General features: G+C 43.6%; 1 protein-coding gene across 5 annotated transcripts in view; it reads right to left on the bottom strand.

Annotated features, from left to right (window-relative positions):
* LOC143764412 (nicotinamide N-methyltransferase-like) overlaps positions 1-25,172 on the bottom strand; it is a 146,513-nt gene that overhangs the window by 44,809 nt on the left and 76,532 nt on the right. The window contains exon 1 of one of the 5 annotated variants that reach the window (XM_077249941.1): positions 15,527-15,589. The exons of 3 other annotated variants lie outside the window; for them this stretch is intronic. The gene's annotated coding sequence lies outside the window, so the exon portion shown is untranslated. Of the gene's footprint in view, positions 1-388; positions 496-15,526; positions 15,590-25,172 lie in introns of those variants that run through there. One more of the 5 variants, XM_077249942.1, reaches the window with a different exon arrangement.

The following is a 25,172-nucleotide window of genomic DNA, read 5'->3' as shown; positions in this document are numbered from 1 at the left end:
AAAAAGAAACACAGGAAAAAGACTCTACTCACTTTAGGATGGTGAAAAAATTAATTTATGCATTTGATGGCCAAGTTTGATATATACAACATTAATTATATGGTTAATTAATGTGCTGCAGAAAGACACGAAGGTGAATCCTCACCACTTGTCTATGTCTCTGGGAGTTGATTCGATCTCCTCCTGGGTGGTCCAGAACCATCACAATTCTACAAAAAGTTTCAAGCAAATTGACTCAGAGATCCGAAGAAAAACCTACACGGTTTGAGGTTGCAACGATCCCCTTATCCTGTAGAAACAACTTATACATTGACTTTGACAGTTAAAAAGTTTCTATTGGAAGCCCTTGTGCACTCTGAAGCTTTGGTAATGTCTCAGTGTCTCTTACCGCTGCTCCTCTGCGTTCTCCGATCTGGGTAGAAATCACTGCAAACTTTTCGACTTTGCTTTGTGATCGTAAAGTTTTCATTTGTCTTTTCTGATGCGTTGACTCCAACACACACGTTATGCAATAAATATTTGGCTTCTAGCATTTACAATTGGAACATTTCATCAATAAAACTGTCAGAGTTCAAACAACACGTGATTCTAAAACTGAATCCAAGTCCTATGTTATTGCTGATTTTGGCACTGATTTTATAGAAAGAATTTGAAAACTACAAATTGAAGAAAGTTCAGTATGAGTTCTAGCATAGGAGTCATAGGAATAATTCAAAGCACCGAGCCCATTACTACCATTACTAAAGCACTCCTGCACCCCCTATAATTGTAGATATTTACTCAATTTACTATATTTTTGTGATGGGGGCTTGAGTCATGATACAAATTTTCTTATTATGATGTGGATGTGCAATGGATTTTAACCATTTTACATGGGAAGTTCACTGCAAAATCCAATGTGAATTATTCACCTCAAATTTTTTTGCAATAACTTAAAGGAAACCTGACAGCGGATATCTGCAGACTGATCCGCGGGAAATATGTATCACACATTGACTGCATGATTTCAGTCATGTATGTTTGACTCTGAAATGTTGCGGCGTTTTAAAGAAAAACAAACTTTCAAAAAGTTGGAAAAGCGGGTCCTGATAGCTTTGCCGCACCCTGTGGCAATAACTGACAGGTCTCTCCCTATACATGCACTCAGGGAGAGATCCTCACTCAAAGGCAGCTGGTACAGCTTGGTCCCTAGAGGTTTTTAGCTTATGTTTTACATGCATAGATGTCTGAAATCATACAGCCAGTTTCTGACAGATGCTGCCAGAGGATCGGGTTGTTCTTGGTCTCATTGTTGGGATGCCACTTGGTTGCCTACATTTCTGGTTTAGTAAACTGACCCCATGATAATGACATATATGCTGTTATATTCAGTGCAATGTGTTATACTAGGTTGTGTCTTTACTGTATATATTTGCTGTGACTATTCAACAGATCCAATCCATAATGTAAAAAAGAGGACAGCGCCACAACGGTCAGTGATAAGAAAAAACTTACAGCTTTAATCTGCCAACTGCGGCGACGTTTCGGTATAAACCTTTATCAAGCACAGTTTGACACATGTTCCAACCACCATTATATATCCCAAGCACCACCCCTCATTAGAACAAAACACCAATAGGAGTATAGTACTACAATGACACAATACATGATATTTATAGGAGAACAAAAGGAAGCTTTCTTGAATTTATAAAAACAATAAATTTATTGATTACAAAAGACACTCCATAAAAAAGACCGATAAAATACACATAGTACAATAGCACAAACACGGGGTGCGTGCAGGAGCGTCCCCACACCAGGTGAGACCAGCCTTCCATGTGCTTAATATATCAAGCATTATTTTAGGGCCACTAGCGTTTCCAGGGTCCATAAGGTCATGGTGCCTAGGACCGTAGAGGGTGTATAGCGCATGGTCTACAGTCTTTCCACCACTCCAGTCTACATGGTATAGGACATATAGGGAGTGATAGACTGAATATTTATTCCATCTACAGCAACACATGGATTTCTAAGCTTGGTTGCACCTTAGTTACGGTATACATTAAAATATATATGGTTAATGATTCATGTGGTACGCTCTTTTTCAGTCCTGGTGTCTCTTGTTACACTTTTGTGTTATTTACACAGGTATTTACAGATAACGTGTTTGTGCTATTGTACTATGTGTATTTTATCGGTCTTTTTTATGGAGTGTCTTTTGTAATCAATAAATTTATTGTTTTTATAAATTCAAGAAAGCTTCCTTTTGTTCTCCTATAAATATCATGCTTTATAAGGAAGATGACTATGGTCTTTGGTGACACACGGTGGTCGCAATGATGTTTCTGGATAACTGGTTAATGACACAATACATCAGTACATCAAAATACATATAAATATACAAAAAATACTTGTACAAATACATAAGCATTGACAATACAGCATCAGAAAAAGGCATACTAGTCCTGATCTCTAAAATTCAACGAACTCACCCACAAAAGTGCAAAGAAGATCGCCCTCAAACAGATGTAAACAAACGACATTCCTCCAATAGAACTATAGCATTCCCCGTAGTCAAGATACAAACCACCCCCCCAGGATGATGCCATAACGGCCGTAGTCCAATCAGATACTCCTCCACAAATCATGTGATCATGGTGATAGAAAAAATTGCTGCACAGATCCAGTCCATACATGGGAGAAGTCTCCATTGCACATAACAGGATTAGTATCCAGGATATCGATCAGCTCCCAAACAGAATAACAGTAGTCCAATGCAAAATAACAGTAGTCCAATGCAAAATAACAGTAGTCCAATGGGATCTTTGTTTACATCAGTGTGGTCACAGGGGTAAGATGAATCCCTGCGCATGTTCAGTTAGTTCACAGCAAGCATACCCACTATATATGCCACAGGCAGCGTCCATAGCGATCCAGATAAGTAGCGATATCCTGCAGACTCATCATATTCCGATAGCGTTCACCTATGCAGGCAAATGGGGACAGCAGTCCATATGTGGCAGTTGTAGGTATGCTGCAGCTTGTCCATAGTGCACACTATCCCAGCCATATATAAATATATCAGATTCAGAACTAACAGTCTATAAAAATAAAAGCAAAACATCTCTACATTATTAGGCTCAAATAATGTCACCCAGGCCTGATTCAGAACACACCCTCAATGACAATATATCAAAGACCGCCCACAAGTGTACCTCCCCCATTGGAATCTACTTCAAAACATCGACATCATATATAGAAAAAAACCTTAAACTGATAACCTTTAATAGTGCAACAAACATGAAGGACCGAAGAGATCTATCATAATAGCCACACCAATATGTGCAAATAGCCCTCCTGGGGAGGAAATAAAAAGTCAGTAAACAAAAAATGCTTGACATTAAGGGAATCATTCATCATTAATATCCCCACACATAAAAATAGCTAGTTCAATGGGACAAACCCTCAATATTCTACCAGGGATTCCCAGCTAGTCTCCCATGCTGGTACTTGCCTAGCCTCAAGCTGCTTAGCATTTACAATCTGGCGAGGACAGGCACATTCAGCCTAGAGTGGCCATATATACCATAAAGAAAATAAAGAAAGAAGAAAGAAAAATAGGAAAACAATAATGGTTAAAAACATTATACCAGAAGATTACTGTCAGAAATATTTAGCAGATACTAAAGGCAACAGCTCTGTTGGTACTCCAAATTTAACCCCCTAGGTGACAGGGTGTCGAGCTCAAAAATCCATCTTAATTCCCTCTTTTTTAAAAGGGCAACACGATCTCCCCCACGTCGCATCACTGGTACATCATCAATCACCCTGTACCTTAGTTGATTGACCGAATGTCCCTTATCGTGAAAGTGTCTTGGTATGGGCAGATCCAGTAATTTGGTCCTAATCGTACTTTTGTGTTTGCTGATTCTTGCCTTGACCTCCATTGTGGTCTCCCCCACATAGAAGAGACCACACGGACAGGTCAAGACATACACCACAAAACTGCTCTTGCATGTATACCGCCTCCTAATGTCGTATTTTTTACCAGTATAGGGGTGACAGAATGAAGCCCCCTTGAGCATGTTACCACAGCAAGCACATCCCAAACATGGAAAATTGCCAAGGCTCGGCTGACTCAATGTCATTTGTAAATCCCTTTTAGAACTTCCAACATTCCAACATTAGAACATGTGTCAAACTGTGCTTGATAAAGGTTTATACCGAAACGTCGCCGCAGTTGGCAGATTAAAGCTGTAAGTTTTTTCTTATCACTGACCGTTGTGGCGCTGTCCTCTTTTTTACATTATGGATTGGACTTTTTAGCTGGGCTGACCCCCTGGCAAGGACTTGCGTCCACAGGCCTAGGAAGGCTATAAGGGACATAGGGTGCGGTTTAACCTATTTTTTGGATTTGTTTACGTTGTGGGTCTTGTTTTACCTGCACCCTACCCCCTTCTCAGTATGGATATGTGTGCTAGTACGAGTGGCAGTGAGCTAGCATCTGCCTGTTTTTATTATACTGATGAAGATGCTGTTAGAATTATTGCAGATGCTGGAGTGGACAATTCGTTTCTGAACCAGCCTTCCCCTGAAATGTTGAAAAACAGATGGGAGATTGAAAGGAAGAAACTTATCTCATTGGAACTGCATGCTGGGACATTGGTGGAGTACTACAGGGCGAAGAGAATCCCGAGGGGATTAAGGCCTAATCTAAGACCCACCCTAATGCCAAATAATGCCCAATTTTGTGCTAAATTTGAGGCTATTGGTAATAAGTATGCATTTGACATCATGCTGCTTAACATAGAGTTTTTAAAGAAGGAAATTGACTCTTTGAAAGTAAAGGTGGATGAGATTAAGAGTAGTCTCGTACCTTTGGTCTCAGCTGCGGATCTTGGTTTGATTAGTTCCAGGATTGATGAAAATCTTCTGAAATATCGGACCGGGTTGGAGGACACTAAGAGGTCCAAATGGTTTAGAGACCTTGAGGACTATAATAATGGAAGGATATACGGCTGGCAATTTAGGAACTCTTTGCCTAATAAAACGAAATTGGGTTCTGGGCGGTCCAGCAATCAGCCCAGGAGGTGGAAAAGACCTCAGAAACAACCAGCCCCACAGAAGTCGTTTGGGTTCACAGGTGGGGAGTCGGATTCCACTGATGATGGTGGTGCTGTAGGTACGAGCCCTGTCGGTTTTTTAGCCAAGGAAGGGGGATCTACACCCCAAGAAGGCGCAGTGGCCACAGAGGTGGTAGGAGGCATAAGAAAAGGGAACCAAGGCCTGACAACGAGATCCAAGGGGAGGACGAAGTGAATGCTCCAGCTTCTTTGGTGGTAAATATATCTTCATTTTCTCTCTCGGATATTCAGATTAAACTTTTGTCTAAGGGGTTATCATTCTGCCCTACAAGTTGTACCAATTGGTTCGGTCTAGATAATGATTTGTTTGCTTTTTTTAGAAGGTTGAGACTGGCATTGTTTTTTTCAGGGAAGGAGGGTTCTGTGTCCTCGGTTCCACAAGTAGGCCTTTCACTCAGCAAATTAGGTCTCTACAACAAGAGTGATTTTGTTCCTCCGGAGCATGACCCGGTTGTGGAGACCTTTTCTAAATTTGTTAAGGCTGATGTAGCCAAATTGAGGAAAAGTTGTTTTAAATCTAGTAGATCTAATCTATCATATGCTGAGCGTAAGGCTATTGGAGAATTGAGGAAGAACAAATCCATCACCATCAAGCCAGCCGATAAAGGCGGGGCGTTGGTGGTGATGGATACTCCGCAATATGTTAGTGAAATAAGGTCTCAGCTTTCTGATGGTGATGTCTATGAAAAGCTACGAGTAAATCCCATTCAGGGATTCAAATCTGAATTAGAGGCAATTATTGATGAGGCCCTGAGTATGGGCATTATTGACACCAAATTGGCTGAGTTTTTGAAGGTTGATCATCCGGTGGTCCCTATACTGTATACGCTTCCTAAGATCCACAAGGATCTGCGGAGACCCCCTGGCCGACCGATTGTGTCGGGCAGGGGGTCTCTTTGCAGTAAAGTGGCAATTTTTTTGGATCGGCTGTTGAGGGAGTTTGCTGTGTCTGCCCCCTCATATGTGAGGGACACTAGTGATTTTATTAAATCCCTTGAAGGATTGCATGTGGTTAATTCCACATGGTTGGTCTCCTTTGACGTATCCTCCCTCTATACCTCCATTGAGCATGCCAGGGGACTGTATGCAGTCGGTGTGGCGCTTGCTGGCTCCGACATGGCTCCGAGCTGTACACGGTTCATCCTGGCGCTGTTGGAGTTCATCCTGGAGAGGAATTTTTTTCTCTTTGGGGATGATTATTTCCTGCAGCGCTGTGGGACAGCCATGGGGTCCAATGTGGCCCCCACTTATGCTAATATCTATATGGCTGTCCTGGAGGATGAACACGTATATGGCTCCCGTTTTTGGAGCTGTGTCAGGGGCTGGTGGCGTTACATCGACGATGTTTTCCTGGTATGGGATGGGGATAGAGTTGAGTTGGAATCCTTTCTTTTCTATCTGAATAACATCCATCCTGGTCTTGGTTTTACGATGGAATGTTCTCAGGATAGGATCCAGTTTCTGGATACCTGTGTCTACAAACTTGGTGGTTGCTTACATACTGATTTGTATGTGAAAGAAACGGATAGAAACAATCTTCTTTACTTTTCCAATGAACATCCACGCAGGATGGTTGAGTCCCTGCCTTGGAGTCAGCTGTTGAGAGTGAGGAGGATTGTTTCCTGTGAAACTTCTGTTGATGATAGACTGGAAGATATGTGCCATAAATTTCTAACAAGGGGTTATCCCAGGGGTGACCTTGTTAAATATAAACAGCGGGCCTTGGATACCAGACGCGAGGATCTTTTGGTCCCAAAGGATAGGGTAGAGACTAACAAAAGAATTCCATTTGTGAGTACATATAATGGTATGAGTTCGAAGGTCTCGGGTATCATACGTAAATATTGGTCTTTGCTGAATAAGGGTCACTCCAATGTTGTTGAGTTTCAGGCACCTCCCTTATTCTCATACAGAAGGAACAAAAATTTAAGGGATGAATTGGTCCTTTCGGATATTGGAAGTTCTAAAAGGGATTTACAAATGACATTGAGTCAGCCGAGCCTTGGCAATTTTCCATGTTTGGGATGTGCTTGCTGTGGTAACATGCTCAAGGGGGCTTCATTCTGTCACCCCTATACTGGTAAAAAATACGACATTAGGAGGCGGTATACATGCAAGAGCAGTTTTGTGGTGTATGTCTTGACCTGTCCGTGTGGTCTCTTCTATGTGGGGGAGACCACAATGGAGGTCAAGGCAAGAATCAGCAAACACAAAAGTACGATTAGGACCAAATTACTGGATCTGCCCGTACCAAGACACTTTCACGATAAGGGACATTCGGTCAATCAACTAAGGTACAGGGTGATTGATGATGTACCAGTGATGCGACGTGGGGGAGATCGTGTTGCCCTTTTAAAAAAGAGGGAATTAAGATGGATTTTTGAGCTCGACACCCTGTCACCTAGGGGGTTAAATTTGGAGTACCAACAGAGCTGTTGCCTTTAGTATCTGCTAAATATTTCTGACAGTAATCTTCTGGTATAATGTTTTTAACCATTATTGTTTTCCTATTTTTCTTTCTTCTTTCTTTATTTTCTTTATGGTATATATGGCCACTCTAGGCTGAATGTGCCTGTCCTCGCCAGATTGTAAATGCTAAGCAGCTTGAGGCTAGGCAAGTACCAGCATGGGAGACTAGCTGGGAATCCCTGGTAGAATATTGAGGGTTTGTCCCATTGAACTAGCTATTTTTATGTGTGGGGATATTAATGATGAATGATTCCCTTAATGTCAAGCATTTTTTGTTTACTGACTTTTTATTTCCTCCCCAGGAGGGCTATTTGCACATATTGGTGTGGCTATTATGATAGATCTCTTCGGTCCTTCATGTTTGTTGCACTATTAAAGGTTATCAGTTTAAGGTTTTTTTCTATATATGATGTCGATGTTTTGAAGTAGATTCCAATGGGGGAGGTACACTTGTGGGCGGTCTTTGATATATTGTCATTGAGGGTGTGTTCTGAATCAGGCCTGGGTGACATTATTTGAGCCTAATAATGTAGAGATGTTTTGCTTTTATTTTTATAGACTGTTAGTTCTGAATCTGATATATTTATATATGGCTGGGATAGTGTGCACTATGGACAAGCTGCAGCATACCTACAACTGCCACATATGGACTGCTGTCCCCATTTGCCTGCATAGGTGAACGCTATCGGAATATGATGAGTCTGCAGGATATCGCTACTTATCTGGATCGCTATGGACGCTGCCTGTGGCATATATAGTGGGTATGCTTGCTGTGAACTAACTGAACATGCGCAGGGATTCATCTTACCCCTGTGACCACACTGATGTAAACAAAGATCCCATTGGACTACTGTTATTTTGCATTGGACTACTGTTATTTTGCATTGGACTACTGTTATTCTGTTTGGGAGCTGATCGATATCCTGGATACTAATCCTGTTATGTGCAATGGAGACTTCTCCCATGTATGGACTGGATCTGTGCAGCAATTTTTTCTATCACCATGATCACATGATTTGTGGAGGAGTATCTGATTGGACTACGGCCGTTATGGCATCATCCTGGGGGGGTGGTTTGTATCTTGACTACGGGGAATGCTATAGTTCTATTGGAGGAATGTCGTTTGTTTACATCTGTTTGAGGGCGATCTTCTTTGCACTTTTGTGGGTGAGTTCGTTGAATTTTAGAGATCAGGACTAGTATGCCTTTTTCTGATGCTGTATTGTCAATGCTTATGTATTTGTACAAGTATTTTTTGTATATTTATATGTATTTTGATGTACTGATGTATTGTGTCATTGTAGTACTATACTCCTATTGGTGTTTTGTTCTAATGAGGGGTGGTGCTTGGGATATATAATGGTGGTTGGAACATGTGTCAAACTGTGCTTGATAAAGGTTTATACTGAAATGTCGCTGCAGTTGGCAGATTAAAGCTGTAAGTTTTTTCTTATCACTGACCATTGTGGCGCTGTCCTCTTTTTTACATTATGGATTGGACTTTTTAGCTGGGCTGACCCCCTGGCAAGGACTTGCGTCCACAGGCCTAGGAAGGCTATAAGGGACATAGGGTGCGGTTTAACCTATTTTTTGGATTTATTCAACAGATCCAATGACAAATAGTATATGTGATGTACATGTGAATCAATTTGTTTTGTGGGAGACGCACTCATGGTATAAAATGCCCAGAGTGCCACTTAGCAACTGGAGTGAAGTTTTAAAGTGGTTAATGCAGAGCATAAAAAGTTAGCACACTGAGCTGCTCTGTGAAATGCTGAGTATTTGGAAGTGTGTAATTACAATTAGCATGTCATCCCCCCTTCCTGGATGTGTACAGAGAGCTACATTCTCCTGTGTAGGTTTCCCAAAGAGAGATACTGGAGCGGCCCCCAGACGCAGGACGACGGGGTACTTGGATCCGGGTCTCTCGGTTCTGAGGATGTCACGGTGGCCTGACCCGGTCCGTGGTCCTGCTATGGGGCGCCCAATAAAAGGTGTAGGTGGTGGTGTAGGTCCAGTAGCGTAGCTACCAGGGGGGCAGAGGGTGCGGTCGCCCCGGGCCCCTTGCTCTGAGGGGGCCCACTCAGAGTTACTGCCACTGTTAACTATGCCGGCGTATGCAGCACGCCGATGTAGTTCTCTCCACTGTAGTGTGGGGAGACATAATCTCCCTGCACTATCACTGTCCGTTCTATAGCACACGCCCCCATTGCACCCTGTGTGTCTGCAGGAGAGACTTCACTGCACGAGAGACGTCACCACGCAGCACTTGCTTGAGGCTTCTTCTTTCCGCCGGAGAGGAGCAAAGACAAGGTGGTGCTGTGAGTATTTAGAACTTGGGCTGCTTCGTGCAGGGGGTTGTGTCTGTGTAGTGTGGAGGGGGCAGGATGCTGCTCCCCTCCTTACAAGTCCTGGATTGTATATTTTCTTGTATTTGTGGTCTTGTATCTGAGGCACAGTAGATTTTATGGCGCTAGTCTACTTGAACGTTTAAACATATCAAAAGGTGTCTCTGCCAATGCAAATCAGCTGCCATAAATCTCATTATGCCTCAGATAGAGCCACTGACATAAATAGTAACTATCATGCACTGCCCTGATAGAAGTCACCCCAGCTGCAGGACAGCACAAACAAGAATGTGTCTTTCCCTGTATATATATATACAGCAAAAAAATAAGGCAGTGCACCATTGACAAAATTAAAAAATAGTGTTTTAGTAGCCCATTGGGGCTCAGCCACATGTCGGTTCTACTGAGAACCTTTATCCAGGAGAACCAAAATTCATTGAAGATCGGTAAATGCCTGGAATGTTTGGGTTTGGCAGCTGCGTATTACCCACTGTTTGCTAGTGCTGCTTTCATATCTCTCTCTCTCTCTCTCTCTCGTAGCCGGGGAGAGGGTCCTATCATATCATAAATCCAGGGTGGCAAGCATGAAAAACCAAATATACGGTATAACTTTTTATTAAAAAAAATAATCCCCACAAAGTTGAGGATGAATATATATGATAAAGAGCCAAATAGAAGAAAATACAAACAGCCAGTAGGTGCGTATAGATGATGACATATAGACCCCTGAACATATACTCAGTCTGGCCAACTAGACCCCCCAAATGCAGAAAAGGGAATAAAAGAGAAGACCTACCAGGGGGTGCACTTACTTCTTTACATGAGTAATATTTTACCTCCCTCTCTTCTAATTCCCTCTTTCTTTCTGGTCCCCTCTTTGGGGTCTTGCCCAGACAATAGTATTTCTTTTAGGGTTACCTGGGTACATTAAGGGAGCTATTCACATACGCTGGCCTCTATATACACCCACTGGCTGTTTCTGTTTTCTTCTATTTAGCCCTTTGTTATATATATATATCAGCACTGTGCAAGATGTAGTCCACAAACAGGGACCGACAGAGACCAGAATCAAAGGCATGGGAGCTACAGTGGGGGCCATTATACAGTGTTAGAGCTAATTCGGGGGTCATTATACAGCGGATGAGCTAATGCGGGAGCCAGTATACAGCGTGAGAGCTAATGCAGGGGTCATTATACAGTATGGGAGCTAATGTGGGGCCAGTATACAGCATGATAGCTATTTTTGGGAGCAATCATACAGTGTTAGGGCTAATTCGGAGGCCATTATACAGCATGGGAGCTAATGCGGAAGCCATTATACAGTACAGTTTAAAGGCTACTGTGGGGGCCATCATACGGTATGGGGGCCTATATACAGTGTGGGTGTTACTGTGGGGTCTGTCATAAACTGGGGTTTACATAGTGTGGGAGCTACTGTGGGGGGACAAGAGACATTCTACTATGTAAAGGTCCCAATGGTGGCATTATTATGTGAGACAGTATGAGGAGCATTGCTTTTGTATCACACAGCAGGTGCAATAGTAGGGACACATGTGACAGAAGTGGCTCAGTATTGGGTTGAGTACTTTGTGCAGGTTGGAGATAGATGGGTACTGGGCTGGAAATGTGTGAGAAGTCAAATGTGTCTTTGTTGTAATCTCTGCAGAGGAGTCCTGGCTGGAAGAAGTTGGCATGTCGGTCTGAGTAAGGTGTAAAAGTGAACAATTGTCAAAAAGAACGTCACCTGTAAGTTATTGTCTGTATTGTAAACTCTTGTATATTCTGCAACACTGGTATCTGCAATTATGAGATCATCATATGACGGTATTATCAGTATTGTTTTTTGTGTAGAGATTTTTTTCAGTTACAGCACTGTAATGTGCTGAGGTTCTCCTATACCCACGAATAGAGTGCGCCACCTCAGTTGCAATCAGGGCTATTGGTTAGGGGCCCACTCAGATTTTTCGCCCCCCCTGAGCTGAACCCCTAGCTACGCCTCTGTGTAGGTCGCAGTAAATAACGAGGACACAGGGTTGCAGTCTCTTTACCACTTTACTGAAGGCTTCGGCATCCGCAATCCAGAGCACTGCTAACAGGGCTGGCAGAGACCGGCCGGTCCGAAGGCACATCCAGAGTTCCCTTTGCAGGTGGAAATCAGTGCCTACCTACTAGCGCCTGGGTGTTGTAGTACTTCCCTGCTGAGCACCACGGGATAGTCCTCACAACTGTCGTGTATGTTTCTGTTCTTTCTCTCCGTCCCCCAGATGATATGGATAGGACGCACCCGTATGACGGGGTAGGCCTGGAGTTATTTTATAGGGACCCTAGAGACGCCCCTCTCCCACAATTGCCTCCGTTGTCTTCATTAGGTGATTAAGGTAAGGCAGCCAACCTAAAATTAACTGCCCTGCCGTTGGTTTGAAGTAATGCGTAGAGCTCAATATTTCCTCGGCGTTCCGGCCACCGGCTATGCGCCTCTGTAGGATGTTGCCGATCTCGGGGCATGACTCCTACTGGTTCTATCGCCTTTGTGCTGTGATCTCGTTTCTCACTTCTCCACAATATACTTCGCTTCGTGTCCTTTCTTAAGATGCCGCCTGTTGTGAATTCTGTTGTGGGTTCTGCTCTTGGGCTCCCTCCGGTGGTTATAAGTGGTAGTGCTGCTGTTTGTCCTTCACAGCAGTCATCAGGTGCTTCCACTTTGGACGGGGCTATTTAGTCTGCCTTCACCCTTTAATGAGTGCCAGTTGTCCATTGTTTTTCTGGAGGATTCACATCACTGCTTGGTTTCTCCTGCTGGATTGTCCCAATCATCAAAGATAAGTCCTGGCTTTGTTTTTGCAGTCCACATGCGGTGGACTTTATAGTTCAGTGAATTGCTATGTTTTTTCTTGTCCAGCTTTGTCTGTGTAAGGATTTATTCAGCCAAGCTGGAAGCTCTGGAGTCGCAGAGTTACCCTCCATGCCTGTAGTTAGGTGTGGAGATTTTTGTATTCTCTGTGGTGGATTTTTGTAGTATTTTAATACTGACCGCACAGTACTCTGTCCTGTCTTTTCTTTCTAGGTAGCGTGGCCTCCTTTGCTAAATTCTGTTTTCAGTCTGCGTTTGTAATTTCCCTCTCCTCTCACAGTCAATATTTGTGGGGGGCTGTCTTTCCTTTGGGGATTTTCTCTGAGGCAAGATAGTTTTCCTGTTTCTTTCTTTAGGGGTAATTAGTCCTCCGGCTGTGACGAGGTGTCGAGGGAGTGACAGGAACATCCCACGGCTACTTATAGTTGCGGTGTTAAGTTCAGGGTCTACGGTCAGTATAGAGGCCACCTACTCCAGAGCTCGTCCATGCTGCTCCTAGGCCACCAGATCATAACAGCCGCCGCAATGAAGTGCAGGCGCAGCTCTGTAACGATCTGTCCTTTCTCTAGGCCTCTGTCAGGATCCCACCCCTGACAGGGACCCCCCTGGATCTTCCCAAGCAATGCTCTTCTCTCACTAGATGTTACCTGGGCAAAACCCAGTCAGCTCTCCCTAACTTCCTATCCAACCCCCAGTTTTACCAGAGTGTGAGGAGTGGCCTAATACATAGAACCCTTTGCTCCCCCTGGTGGCCGGAGTGTGAAATGTAGTGTATGACTGTGATACCTGGTCAGGTGAACTCCTTTAGTGCCATCAGACGTACCATCACTCCCCTTAGTGGCGGAGCGACAGTACTGCAACGACCAGGACTCTGGGGCGCTGCACTACAAACACGAGAAGCCAAGCAAATTTAGTAGAAGACAGCCAAGCAGAAGATGTCTGCAAGGTAGAAAGCTAGGAAATAAGTAGTGAGTGACACTTGACAAAGGATTTGCGAAACCATGAACTTATTAGGGCTTAAAAGAAGCATGTAAGAAATTTCAGTCTGCTCTGCAGTAGTTGTTGTCTTTCCCAGGTGGAAGAGATTAACCCAAGTGAATGAGAGGGGCACTATTACAGAACCTTTAAGGACAAGGATTGCCACCAGTGAAGCTAGAGAGACTTATGTCTCTGAGTGGTGAATGAAGAGCGTGTACACTGATAGCACAAAGTTTGCAACTGCTGAGGGGAGCACAGCTTTTTTTCTGACTGTATTGCTTGCCACAAAAGTAGTGTTGGAATGCTAAGTTTCAGTGTGAAGAGAAGTTCCATAACAGACATCCTGAGTTATATGTCTGTGCATGAGTAACTGTGACACTGCTGCCAAGAGATATGACCATGAGAAGGGGATGTGACCAGCAATGTGTATATGTGCTGTTCTGCATTGTGAAGAAAAGCATTTCTAAGTGAAGGATGAGCTGCTGAGGTGTTTGTCAGCAGACTATCAATAAGCATAAGCAAAGTGTCACCAGTGTTAGATCATTATTGTATACTAACCATCTAACTCGATTCAAGCCTGTTGCCTTTTAATGAAATTTTCTAACCATCAATCATTTTGTCTTCCAGTGAGAAAAAACATTTGAACTGTTGCTGGAACCATCTGTATTTCTTTTGCCATCCCAAAGTTCGGAAACCACCATGTCCACGCCCCCTGAGGAAGCGACATAATTTTTACGCGAAACGCGCGTTGGGGATCCTGACGCAGGTTGGAGTCAGACGTTAGACCTTATCATGGGTAAATGAAGTTGTCCTTTCTGTGTACTAATGAGGCATTAGCTGTTTGCAGCATATGGTGTGGATATTGCGTTACAAACAGGAGGGATTGCAACCGCAACTGGTGATTCACCCTTTGTTATCCACAGCATGTGGTGTGAGTACGGTTATATGAGTGGGAGGGGATGTGCTTGTAATTGGTGATGTATCTATTATTATGATCAAATTGGCACCTAGCATAAAAGCACTGTAATGATCCCTTATTACTCATTTTGTACTCTTAGTCTGGTATACTCCACCCTGTGTCACATTTAACACTTTAGAGTGACTCACTTAATTTTGTATTAAAGACCTATGTATTGATTTATAACAAATTTATGGCATTAAATAAAAATAATTATTAAATTTAAATTATTTGTTCTGGTATATCACTTACTCATTGTCCTCCTGATAAATGACATGTCCATAAAGGGTCTATATATCCATACTACTTAAGTACTTTGTACATGGGACGATGGTGAATCACATCTTTTGTGTAGACTTTAAAATTATAATTTGTCAGCAATACATTGCTCCATGTGAATAGGGATGTATGACGACAATCATGAAACCGTACCCTTATGAAATAGGCCTATTGCTCATCTTTATACAGTGCTAAGGAATATGATGCTGTTTTATACTATAAATTAAAACAATAAATTAATTATACTTTCATAGCCTACAGTAAGGATGGATCATTAAAGTGGGTTGTTTGGCCTGAAACTAAAGCCTGCAGTCACTCTATTTGACTGCAGACTTGTGAATTTTCACATCTCACACACTGCATGCTGTGAAGATTCTTCTGTGGTGGCGCTATGAGAGGAGGGGATGTGACTGCAAGTATGTGATTTGCATACATGTGGTCCATGGACTCTGGCAAGGGGAGCATTTTCATCAGGACATTAAAACAATGGAAGAACGGTATCAAGGCCGGTGGGACTCACATATGATGGCTGACTATTGCTGGAGCTTGATGAGAGACAACCCAGAAGCTGTACATCACAGATCTGCCAAGAAAAGAAAGTTCAAATAACTGCCATTTGTCATTCATCTGTGTGCCATATATGTGTTTTTATATTTTGTAGTTTAATTCTGTAAGTATATTTGATTTGCTGTACATAGACTTTGTAATCTTTGTTATTCCTTGATTAAAAGTATACAAAATGTAGTACCGAAAATCATGTGTTTTTATTATAAAACATTAGGAGTAATTTTCAGCAAAAATTGAAAATATCTTGAAATCCTGATGTGATAGCCAAAAACGGAGTTCATATTCGTAATCAGCAGCCAAAGTTGCCTAAAAATATGTTTTAAAACCTTTTGCCAGAAAAATTGCGCTGACCAGTGTAATTTTTGTTTTGAGTCTGAGAGGCACTAGCACTTTAACTTTAATTGTTGGATTTTCAAATTACTCCATAATCATGTTACTGAAATCTTGAAATTGGTGTAAAAAAATCTTTATCTTCTACCTTGCTGCTACTTTGTATTTTTGTTAGCATTTATGCCTTTATTCCAGTATCCATTCCTGAAATTTTAAAGTGTTCTTATCTAATAACTAATAAATATTAACTTTTAAAATTGAACCCTTTGGTCACTTCAAATATGTGTTCCTGTTTAAATATTAGGGACAACTTCGTTGTTGTATTTAATGGTTGACCATGCGGTTTATTCTCTACACGTTTCGAAGTTGGACCAACCTGTTCATCAGAAGAACCCTATTTAGATTGTGAGCCCCATTGGGGACAGCGATGATAATGTGTGCAAACTGTAAAGCGCTGCGGAATATGCTAGCGCTATATAAAAATAAAGATTATTATTATTAGGCTATGTTCACACGTTGCGTATTCTGCTGCGGAATTTTCCGCAGCGGATTTGTTAAATCCGCAGTGCCAAAAGTACTGCGGATTTTATCACGGTTTTTTTTGCGGTTTCCACTGCGGTTTTAGACACCTGCGGGTTTCTATAATGGGGCAGGTGTAAAACCGCTGCGGATTCCGCACAAAGAATTGACATGCTGCGGAAAATAAACCGCTGCGTTTCCGCATGTTATTGTCCGCAGCATGTGCACTGCAGTTTTTGTTTTCCATAGGTTAACATTGCACTGTACACTGCATGGAAAACTGCTGCGGATCCGCAGCGTCAAAACCGCTGCGGATCCACAGCAAAAACCGCAACGTGTGAACATAGCCTTAGTGTTAAAATACCAAATATGTGTATTTTTTATCGCGGCATTCAAAAAAGTGCAATCTATCAAAATATAAAATAAATTGATATCATTGGTAATCTATGTAACGAGAGGAAAAATCTAATGTCTGGAATTAGTTTTTTTTTTTGGCAACCACAACATTGCAATAAATTGCCATTAAAGCATCATATTTATCATATGATTAGTTATCCAGATTTTTGTCATGTCGCTGCATTGTTACTGTTTTACTCCTAAAAATATAAATTATAATTTTTATTATTTTATTAGTATTTTGTAAATCCCCTTTTGGCTTTCAACACGGCCTGAAATAAATAAAAAATATCACATATTTGGTATCACTGGGTTCTTAAATGTCCAATCTAGCAAAGTATAAAATAAATTATAATTGGATCGATAAATGGAGCAATGAGAGAAAAAAAATCAAGAAAGTCAGAATTACTGCAACATTGCAATAAGAAGGTGATGAAAACATTGTATCTACACCAAAATGGAATCAGTAAAAACATCAACTCAGGGTGCAAAAAATAAGACCTCACACATCCCTATATCAAAAAAGTTATAGCATTATGGGTCTCGGAAAATGACGACATAAGCGAAAATTGTTTTTGAAAAGTTCTGATTTCTTTTTCACCACTTAAAGAAAAAAAACTATACATGTTTGGTATCTGCATACTCGTACTGACTTGGAGAATCATAAATCAGTTTTACTGTATATTGAACATAGTAAATAAAAAACACAGTTGTGATATTGCACTTTTTTGCAATTTCAACTCACTTGGACTTTTTCCCCCTTTCCAGTGCATCACATGATACATTGGATGGCATCATTCAAAAGTAAAACAAGCCCTTATACAGCTATGTGGATGGAAAAATAAAAGAAAAAGAGTTAGGGCTTTAGGAAGAAGGGGAAGAAAAAATGAAAATGAATAAATGGCAAATACCGTATATACTCGAGTATAAGCCGAGATTTTCAGCCCAAATTTTTGGGCTGAAAGTGCCCCCTCGGCTTATACTCGAGTCACGGTCGGCGGTGGGGTCGGCGGGTGAGGGGGAGAGGGCGCTGAGGCATACTTACCTAGTCCCGGCGATCCTGTCACTCCCCCTGCCCGTCCCACGGTCTCCGGGTGCAGCAGCCTCTTCCCCTGAGCGGTCACGTGGGACCGCTCATTAGAGAAATGAATAGGCTGCTCCACCTCCCATAGGGGCGGAGCCGCCTAGTCATTTCTCTAATGAAGCGGTGCCGGTGACCGCTGACAGAGGAAGAGGCTGCGGCACCGAAGACAGGCAGGGGGAAGGAGCGGGATGCCGGGAGCAGGTAAGTATGACATATTCACCTGTCCTCGTTCCTGTTCCACACGCCGGGCGCTGTCTCCATCTTCCCGGCGTCTCTCTCTCTCCGCACTGACTGTGCAGGTCAGAGGGCGCGATGACGCATATAGTGTGCGCGCCGCCCTCTGCCTGATCAGTCAGTGCAGGGAGACGCCGGGAAGATGGCGCCGAGGAGCTGCAAGAGAGGTGAGTATGTGTTTTATTATTTTTATTGCAGCAGCAGCAGCAGCACAGCTATGGGGCAATAATGGACGGTGCAGAGCACTATATGGCACAGCTATGGGGCAGTAATGGTGCAGAGCACTATATGGCACAGCTATGGGGCAGTAATGGTGCAGAGCACTATATGGCACAGCTATGGGGCAGTAATGGTGCAGAGCACTATATGGCACAGCTATGGGGCAATAATGGTGCAGAGCACTATATGGCAGAGCTATGGGGCAATAATGGTGCAGAGCACTATATGGCACAGCTATGGGGCAATAATGGTGCAGAGCACTATATGGCACAGCTATGGGGCAATAATGAACAGTGCAGAGCACTATATGGCACAGCTATGGGGCAATAATGGACGGTGCAGAGCACTGTATGGCACAGCTATGGGGCAATAATGGTGCAGAGCACTATGGCACAGCTATGGGGCAATAATGGTGCAGAGCACTATATGGCACAGCTATGGGGCAGTAATGGTGCAGAGCACTGTATGGCACAGCTATGGGGCAATAATGGTGCAGAGCACTATATGACACAGCTATGGGGCAATAATGGTGCAGAGCACTATATGGCACAGCTATGGGGCAATAATGGACGGTGCAGAGCACTGTATGGCACAGCTATGGGGCAATAATGGTGCAGAGCACTATGGCACAGCTATGGGGGAATAATGGTGCAGAGCACTATATGGCACAGCTATGGGGCAGTAATGGTGCAGAGCACTGTATGGCACAGCTATGGGGCAATAATGGTGCAGAGCACTATATGACACAGCTATGGGGCAATAATGGTGCAGAGCACTGTATGGCACAGCTATGGGGCAATAATGGACGGTGCAGAGCACTATATGGCACAGCTATGGGGCAATAATGGTGCAGAGCACTGTATGGCACAGCTATGGGGCAATAATGGTGCAGAGCACTATATGGCACAGCTATGGGGCAATAATGAACGGTGCAGAGCACTATATGGCACAGCTATGGGGCAATAATGGTGCAGAGCACTATATGGCACAGCTATGGGGCCATAATGAACAGTATGGAGCATCTATTTTTATTTTTGAAATTCACCGTTAGCTGCTGCATTTTCCACCCTAGGCTTATACTCGAGTCAATAAGTTTTCCCAGTTTTTTGTGGCAAAATTAGGGGGGTCGGCTTATACTCGGGTCGGCTTATACTCGAGTATATACGGTAGTTTGTTGTGAATTTGGATTCTGGGCTCCCCCGGTGGCCGTTTGTGGAATTGGACTTGTCATCCTCTTTCCTGTTTCACCTGGTTCCATCAGTAGTGGGTGTCGCTATTTAAGCTCATTTCTCTGGTGGTTTCTTGCCGGTCAACAATGTTATCTGATGCCTCTCAGTGCTTGTTCCTGCTTCTAGACAACTACTAGATAAGTTGGACTTTTGTCCATGTTTCGTTTTGCCTATTTGTTCCAGTTCACAGCTGAAGTTTTGTTACTGTGTCTGGAAAGCTCTCGTTGATCAGGGATTGCTACTCTGGCGTTATGAGTTAATGCCAGAGTTTAAGGTAATCTCTGGATGGTGTTTTGTTAGTGTTTTTCTGCTGACCATGAAAGTATACTATCTGTCTTCTGCTATCTAGTAAGCGGACCTCAAATTTGCTAAGACTATTTTCCTGCTGCGTTTGTTGTTTCATCTGAACTCACCGTCATTATATGTGGGGGGCTACTGTCTTCTTTGGAATATTTCTCTAGAGGTGAGCCAGGTCTTATATTTCCCTCTGCTAGCTATTTAGGTCTTAGGCCAGAGCTGGGCATCTAGCGATAAATAGGAAATGCTACCTGGCTATTTCTAGTTGCGCGGCAGGCTTAGTTCATGGTCAGTATAGTTCCATCTTCCGAGAGCTTGTCCTTCTATAGGCTTGCTATGATCTCTGCTTGCAGAGATCATGACAGTTTGACCGGCCAATAAAGTGTTAAAGACCCAGGTTGAGAAAGGAGAGTTATAAGAAGTCTGCTGGAATTTTTTTTTTTTTTTTTTTTTTTTTTTCCCTCCAGTCTGCCTTGCTGCAGTCTTTTTTCTCTCTCTCCTCCTAATCTCTGTATGGCTCTGTGTGCACCTGACAATAATGGATCTCCAGAGTGTAACTGCGGGTTTGAATAATCTCATCACGAAAGTACAAAATTTACAAGATTTTGTGGTACATGCTCCGGTATCTGAGCCGAGAATTCCTTTGCCGGAGTTCTTTACAGGGAATAGAGCTAGCTTCCAGAATTTCCGAAATAATTGTAAGCTTTATTTGTCCCTGAAGTCTCGTTCAGCTGGAGACCCTGCTCAGCAGGTTAGGATTGTGATTTCCTTGCTCAGGGGTGACCCTCAAGATTGGGCCTTCTCATTGCCAGCAGGGGATCCTGCGTTACGCGATGTGGATGCGTTTTTTCTGGCCTTGGGCTTGCTTTATGAGGAACCTCATTTGGAACTTCAGGCAGAAAAAACTTTGATGGCACTATCTCAGGGGCAAGACGAAGCTGAAGTTTTCTGCCAAAAATTCCGTAAATGGTCTGTGCTTACTCAGTGGAATGAGTGCGCCTTGGCGGCAACTTTCAGAGAGGGTCTCTCTGATGCCGTTAAGGATGTTATGGTGGGGTTCCCTGTGCCTGCAGGTCTGAATGAGTCCATGACAATGGCTATTCAGATTGATAGGCGTCTGCGGGAGCGCAAACCGGTGCACCATCTGGCGGTGTCTATGGAAAAGACGCCAGAAAGTATGCAGTGTGATAGAATTCTGTCCAGGAGCGAGCGACAGAATTTTAGACGGAAGAATGGATTGTGTTTCTATTGTGGGGATTCTACTCATGTTATATCAGCATGCTCTAGGCGTACAAAGAAGCTTGATAAGTCTGTTTCCATTGGCACCATTCAGTCTAAGTTTATTTTGTCTGTAACCCTGATTTGCTCTTTGTCATCCATTGCCACGGACGCCTATGTTGACTCTGGCGCCGCTCTGAGTCTTATGGATTGGTCCTTTGCCAATCGTTGTGGTTTTGATTTAGAGCCTTTGGAGACTCTTATTCCTCTGAAGGGGATTGACTCCACCCCATTGGCTAATAATAAACCACAATACTGGACACAAGTAACCATGCGTATCAATCCGGATCACCAGGAGATTATTCGTTTCCTGGTGCTGTATAATTTACATGACGATTTGGTACTGGGATTGCCATGGTTGCAGTCTCACAACCCAGTCTTGGACTGGAGAGCAATGTCTGTGTTGAGCTGGGGATGTAAGGGTATTCATGGGGACTTACCTTTGGTTTCTATTTCGTCGTCCATTCCCTCTGAAGTCCCTGAGTTCCTCTCTGATTATCAAGACGTCTTTGACGAACCCAAGCTTGGGTCGTTACCTCCGCACCGTGAGTGCGATTGTGCCATAGATTTGATACCGGGTTGTAAATATCCAAAGGGTCGTTTGTTTAATCTGTCTGTGCCGGAACATGCTGCTATGCGGGAATATATAAAGGAGTCTTTGGAAAAGGGACATATTCGTCCATCTTCTTCTCCCTTGGGAGCTGGGTTTTTCTTTGTCTCAAAAAAAGACGGCTCTTTGAGACCATGTATTGATTATCGGCTTTTGAATAAGATCACTGTTAAGTATCAATACCCATTGCCATTGCTTACTGATTTGTTTGCTCGTATAGAGGGTGCTAAGTGGTTCTCTAAAATTGATCTTCGTGGGGCGTATAATTTGGTGCGGATCAGGCAGGGGGATGAGTGGAAGACCGCATTTAATACGCCCGAGGGCCACTTTGAGTATTTGGTCATGCCTTTTGGTCTTTCTAATGCCCCTTCAGTTTTCCAGTCTTTTATGCATGATATTTTCCGCGATTTTCTGGATAAATTTATGATAATATATCTGGATGATATTCTGATTTTTTCTGATGACTGGGACTCTCATGTCCAGCAGGTCAGGAGAGTTTTTCAGGTTCTGCGGTCTAATTCTTTATGTGTGAAGGGGTCTAAGTGCGTTTTTGGGGTCCAGAAAATTTCCTTTTTGGGGTATATTTTTTCTCCCTCTTCCATTGAGATGGATCCCGTCAAGGTGCAAGCTATTTGTGACTGGACTCAGCCCTCCTCTCTTAAGGGTCTTCAGAGATTTTTGGGCTTTGCCAACTTTTACCGCCGATTTATTGCTGGTTTTTCGGATGTCGTTAAACCACTGACTGATTTGACCAGACAAGGCGCTGATGTTGCTAATTGGTCCTCTCATGCTGTAGAGGCCTTTCAGGAGCTTAAGCGCCGTTTTGCCTCTGCCCCTGTGTTGCGTCAGCCTGATGTGAATCTGCCTTTTCAGGTTGAGGTTGACGCTTCGGAGATCGGAGCTGGGGCAGTGTTGTCGCAGAAAGGTTCCGACTGCTCCGTCATTAGGCCTTGTGCCTTCTTTTCTCGCAAATTTTCGCCCGCAGAGCGGAATTATGATGTTGGGAATCGGGAGCTTTTGGCCATGAAGTGGGCGTTTGAGGAGTGGCGCCATTGGCTCGAGGGGGCTAGGCATCAGGTGGTGGTATTGACTGACCACAAAAATTTGATTTATCTTGAGACTGCCAGACGCCTGAATCCTAGACAGGCGCGCTGGTCTTTATTTTTTTCTCGCTTTAATTTTGTGGTGTCATACCTACCGGGTTCTAAGAATGTTAAGGCAGATGCCCTTTCTAGGAGTTTTGACCCGGACTCTCCTGGTAATTCTGAACCCACAGGTATCCTTAGGGAGGGAGTAATTTTGTCGGCCGTTTCTCCTGATCTGCGGCGGTCCTTGCAAGAGTTTCAGGCGGATAGACCGGATCGTTGTCCGCCTGATAGACTGTTTGTTCCGGATGATTGGACCAGCAGAGTTATCTCTGAGGTACATTCTTCTGCATTGGCAGGTCATCCCGGAATTTTTGGTACCAGGGATTTGGTGGCAAGATCCTTCTGGTGGCCTTCCCTGTCACGAGATGTGCGAGTCTTTGTGCAGTCATGTGACGTTTGTGCTCGGGCCAAGTCTTGTAGTTCTCGGGCTAGCGGACTGCTGTTGCCCTTGCCTATTCCTAAGAGGCCTTGGACACACATCTCGATGGATTTTATTTCAGATCTGCCTGTTTCCCAGAAGATGTCTGTCATCTGGGTGGTCTGTGACCGTTTCTCTAAAATGGTCCATTTGGTTCCTCTGCCCAAGTTGCCTTCTTCTTCTGAGTTGGTTCCTCTGTTTTTTCAGAATGTTGTCCGATTGCACGGTATTCCTGAGAATATTGTTTCTGACAGAGGTACCCAATTTGTGTCTAGATTTTGGCGGGCATTCTGTGCTAGGATGGGCATAGATTTGTCTTTTTCATCTGCTTTTCTCCCTCAGACTAATGGCCAGACCGAGCGGACTAATCAGACCCTGGAGACATATCTGAGGTGTTTTGTCTCTGCTGACCAGGATGATTGGGTTGCTTTTTTGCCATTGGCAGAGTTCGCCCTCAATAATCGGGCCAGCTCTTCCACCTTGGTGTCCCCGTTTTTCTGTAATTCGGGGTTTCACCCTCGATTTTCCTCCGGTCAGGTGGAATCCTCGGATTGTCCTGGAGTGGATGCGGTGGTGGAGAGATTGCATCACATCTGGGGGCAGGTTATGGACAATTTGAAGTTGTCCCAGGAGAAGACTCAGCGTTTTGCCAACCGTCATCGTCGTGTTGGTTCTCGGCTTTGTGTTGGAGATTTGGTGTGGTTGTCTTCTCGTTTTGTCCCTATGAGGGTCTCTTCTCCTAAGTTTAAACCTCGGTTCATCGGCCCTTATAAAATATTGGAGATTCTTAATCCTGTTTCTTTCCGTTTGGACCTCCCTGCGTCCTTTTCCATTCATAACGTTTTTCATCGGTCGTTATTGCGCAGGTATGAGGTACCTGTTGTACCTTCAGTTGAGCCTCCTGCTCCGGTGTTGGTTGAGGGTGAGTTGGAGTACGTTGTGGAGAAAATTTTGGACTCTCGTGTTTCCAGACGGAGACTCCAGTATCTGGTCAACTGGAAGGGTTACGGCCAGGAGGATAATTCTTGGGTCAATGCATCTGATGTTCATGCTTCTGATCTTGTTCGTGCCTTCCATAGGGCTCATCCTGGTCGCCCTGGTGGATCTGGTGAGGGTTCGGTGCCCCCTCCTTGAGGGGGGGGTACTGTTGTGAATTTGGATTCTGGGCTCCCCCGGTGGCCGTTTGTGGAATTGGACTTGTCATCCTCTTTCCTGTTTCACCTGGTTCCATCAGTAGTGGGTGTCGCTATTTAAGCTCATTTCTCTGGTGGTTTCTTGCCGGTCAACAATGTTATCTGATGCCTCTCAGTGCTTGTTCCTGCTTCTAGACAACTACTAGATAAGTTGGACTTTTGTCCATGTTTCGTTTTGCCTATTTGTTCCAGTTCACAGCTGAAGTTTTGTTACTGTGTCTGGAAAGCTCTCGTTGATCAGGGATTGCTACTCTGGCGTTATGAGTTAATGCCAGAGTTTAAGGTAATCTCTGGATGGTGTTTTGTTAGTGTTTTTCTGCTGACCATGAAAGTATACTATCTGTCTTCTGCTATCTAGTAAGCGGACCTCAAATTTGCTAAGACTATTTTCCTGCTGCGTTTGTTGTTTCATCTGAACTCACCGTCATTATATGTGGGGGGCTACTGTCTTCTTTGGAATATTTCTCTAGAGGTGAGCCAGGTCTTATATTTCCCTCTGCTAGCTATTTAGGTCTTAGGCCAGAGCTGGGCATCTAGCGATAAATAGGAAATGCTACCTGGCTATTTCTAGTTGCGCGGCAGGCTTAGTTCATGGTCAGTATAGTTCCATCTTCCGAGAGCTTGTCCTTCTATAGGCTTGCTAT

Source organism: Ranitomeya variabilis, chromosome 4 (assembly GCF_051348905.1).
Source record: "Ranitomeya variabilis isolate aRanVar5 chromosome 4, aRanVar5.hap1, whole genome shotgun sequence".
Lineage (NCBI taxonomy): Eukaryota > Metazoa > Chordata > Amphibia > Anura > Dendrobatidae > Ranitomeya > Ranitomeya variabilis.
This window is presented reverse-complemented; position numbering and strand designations above follow the sequence as displayed.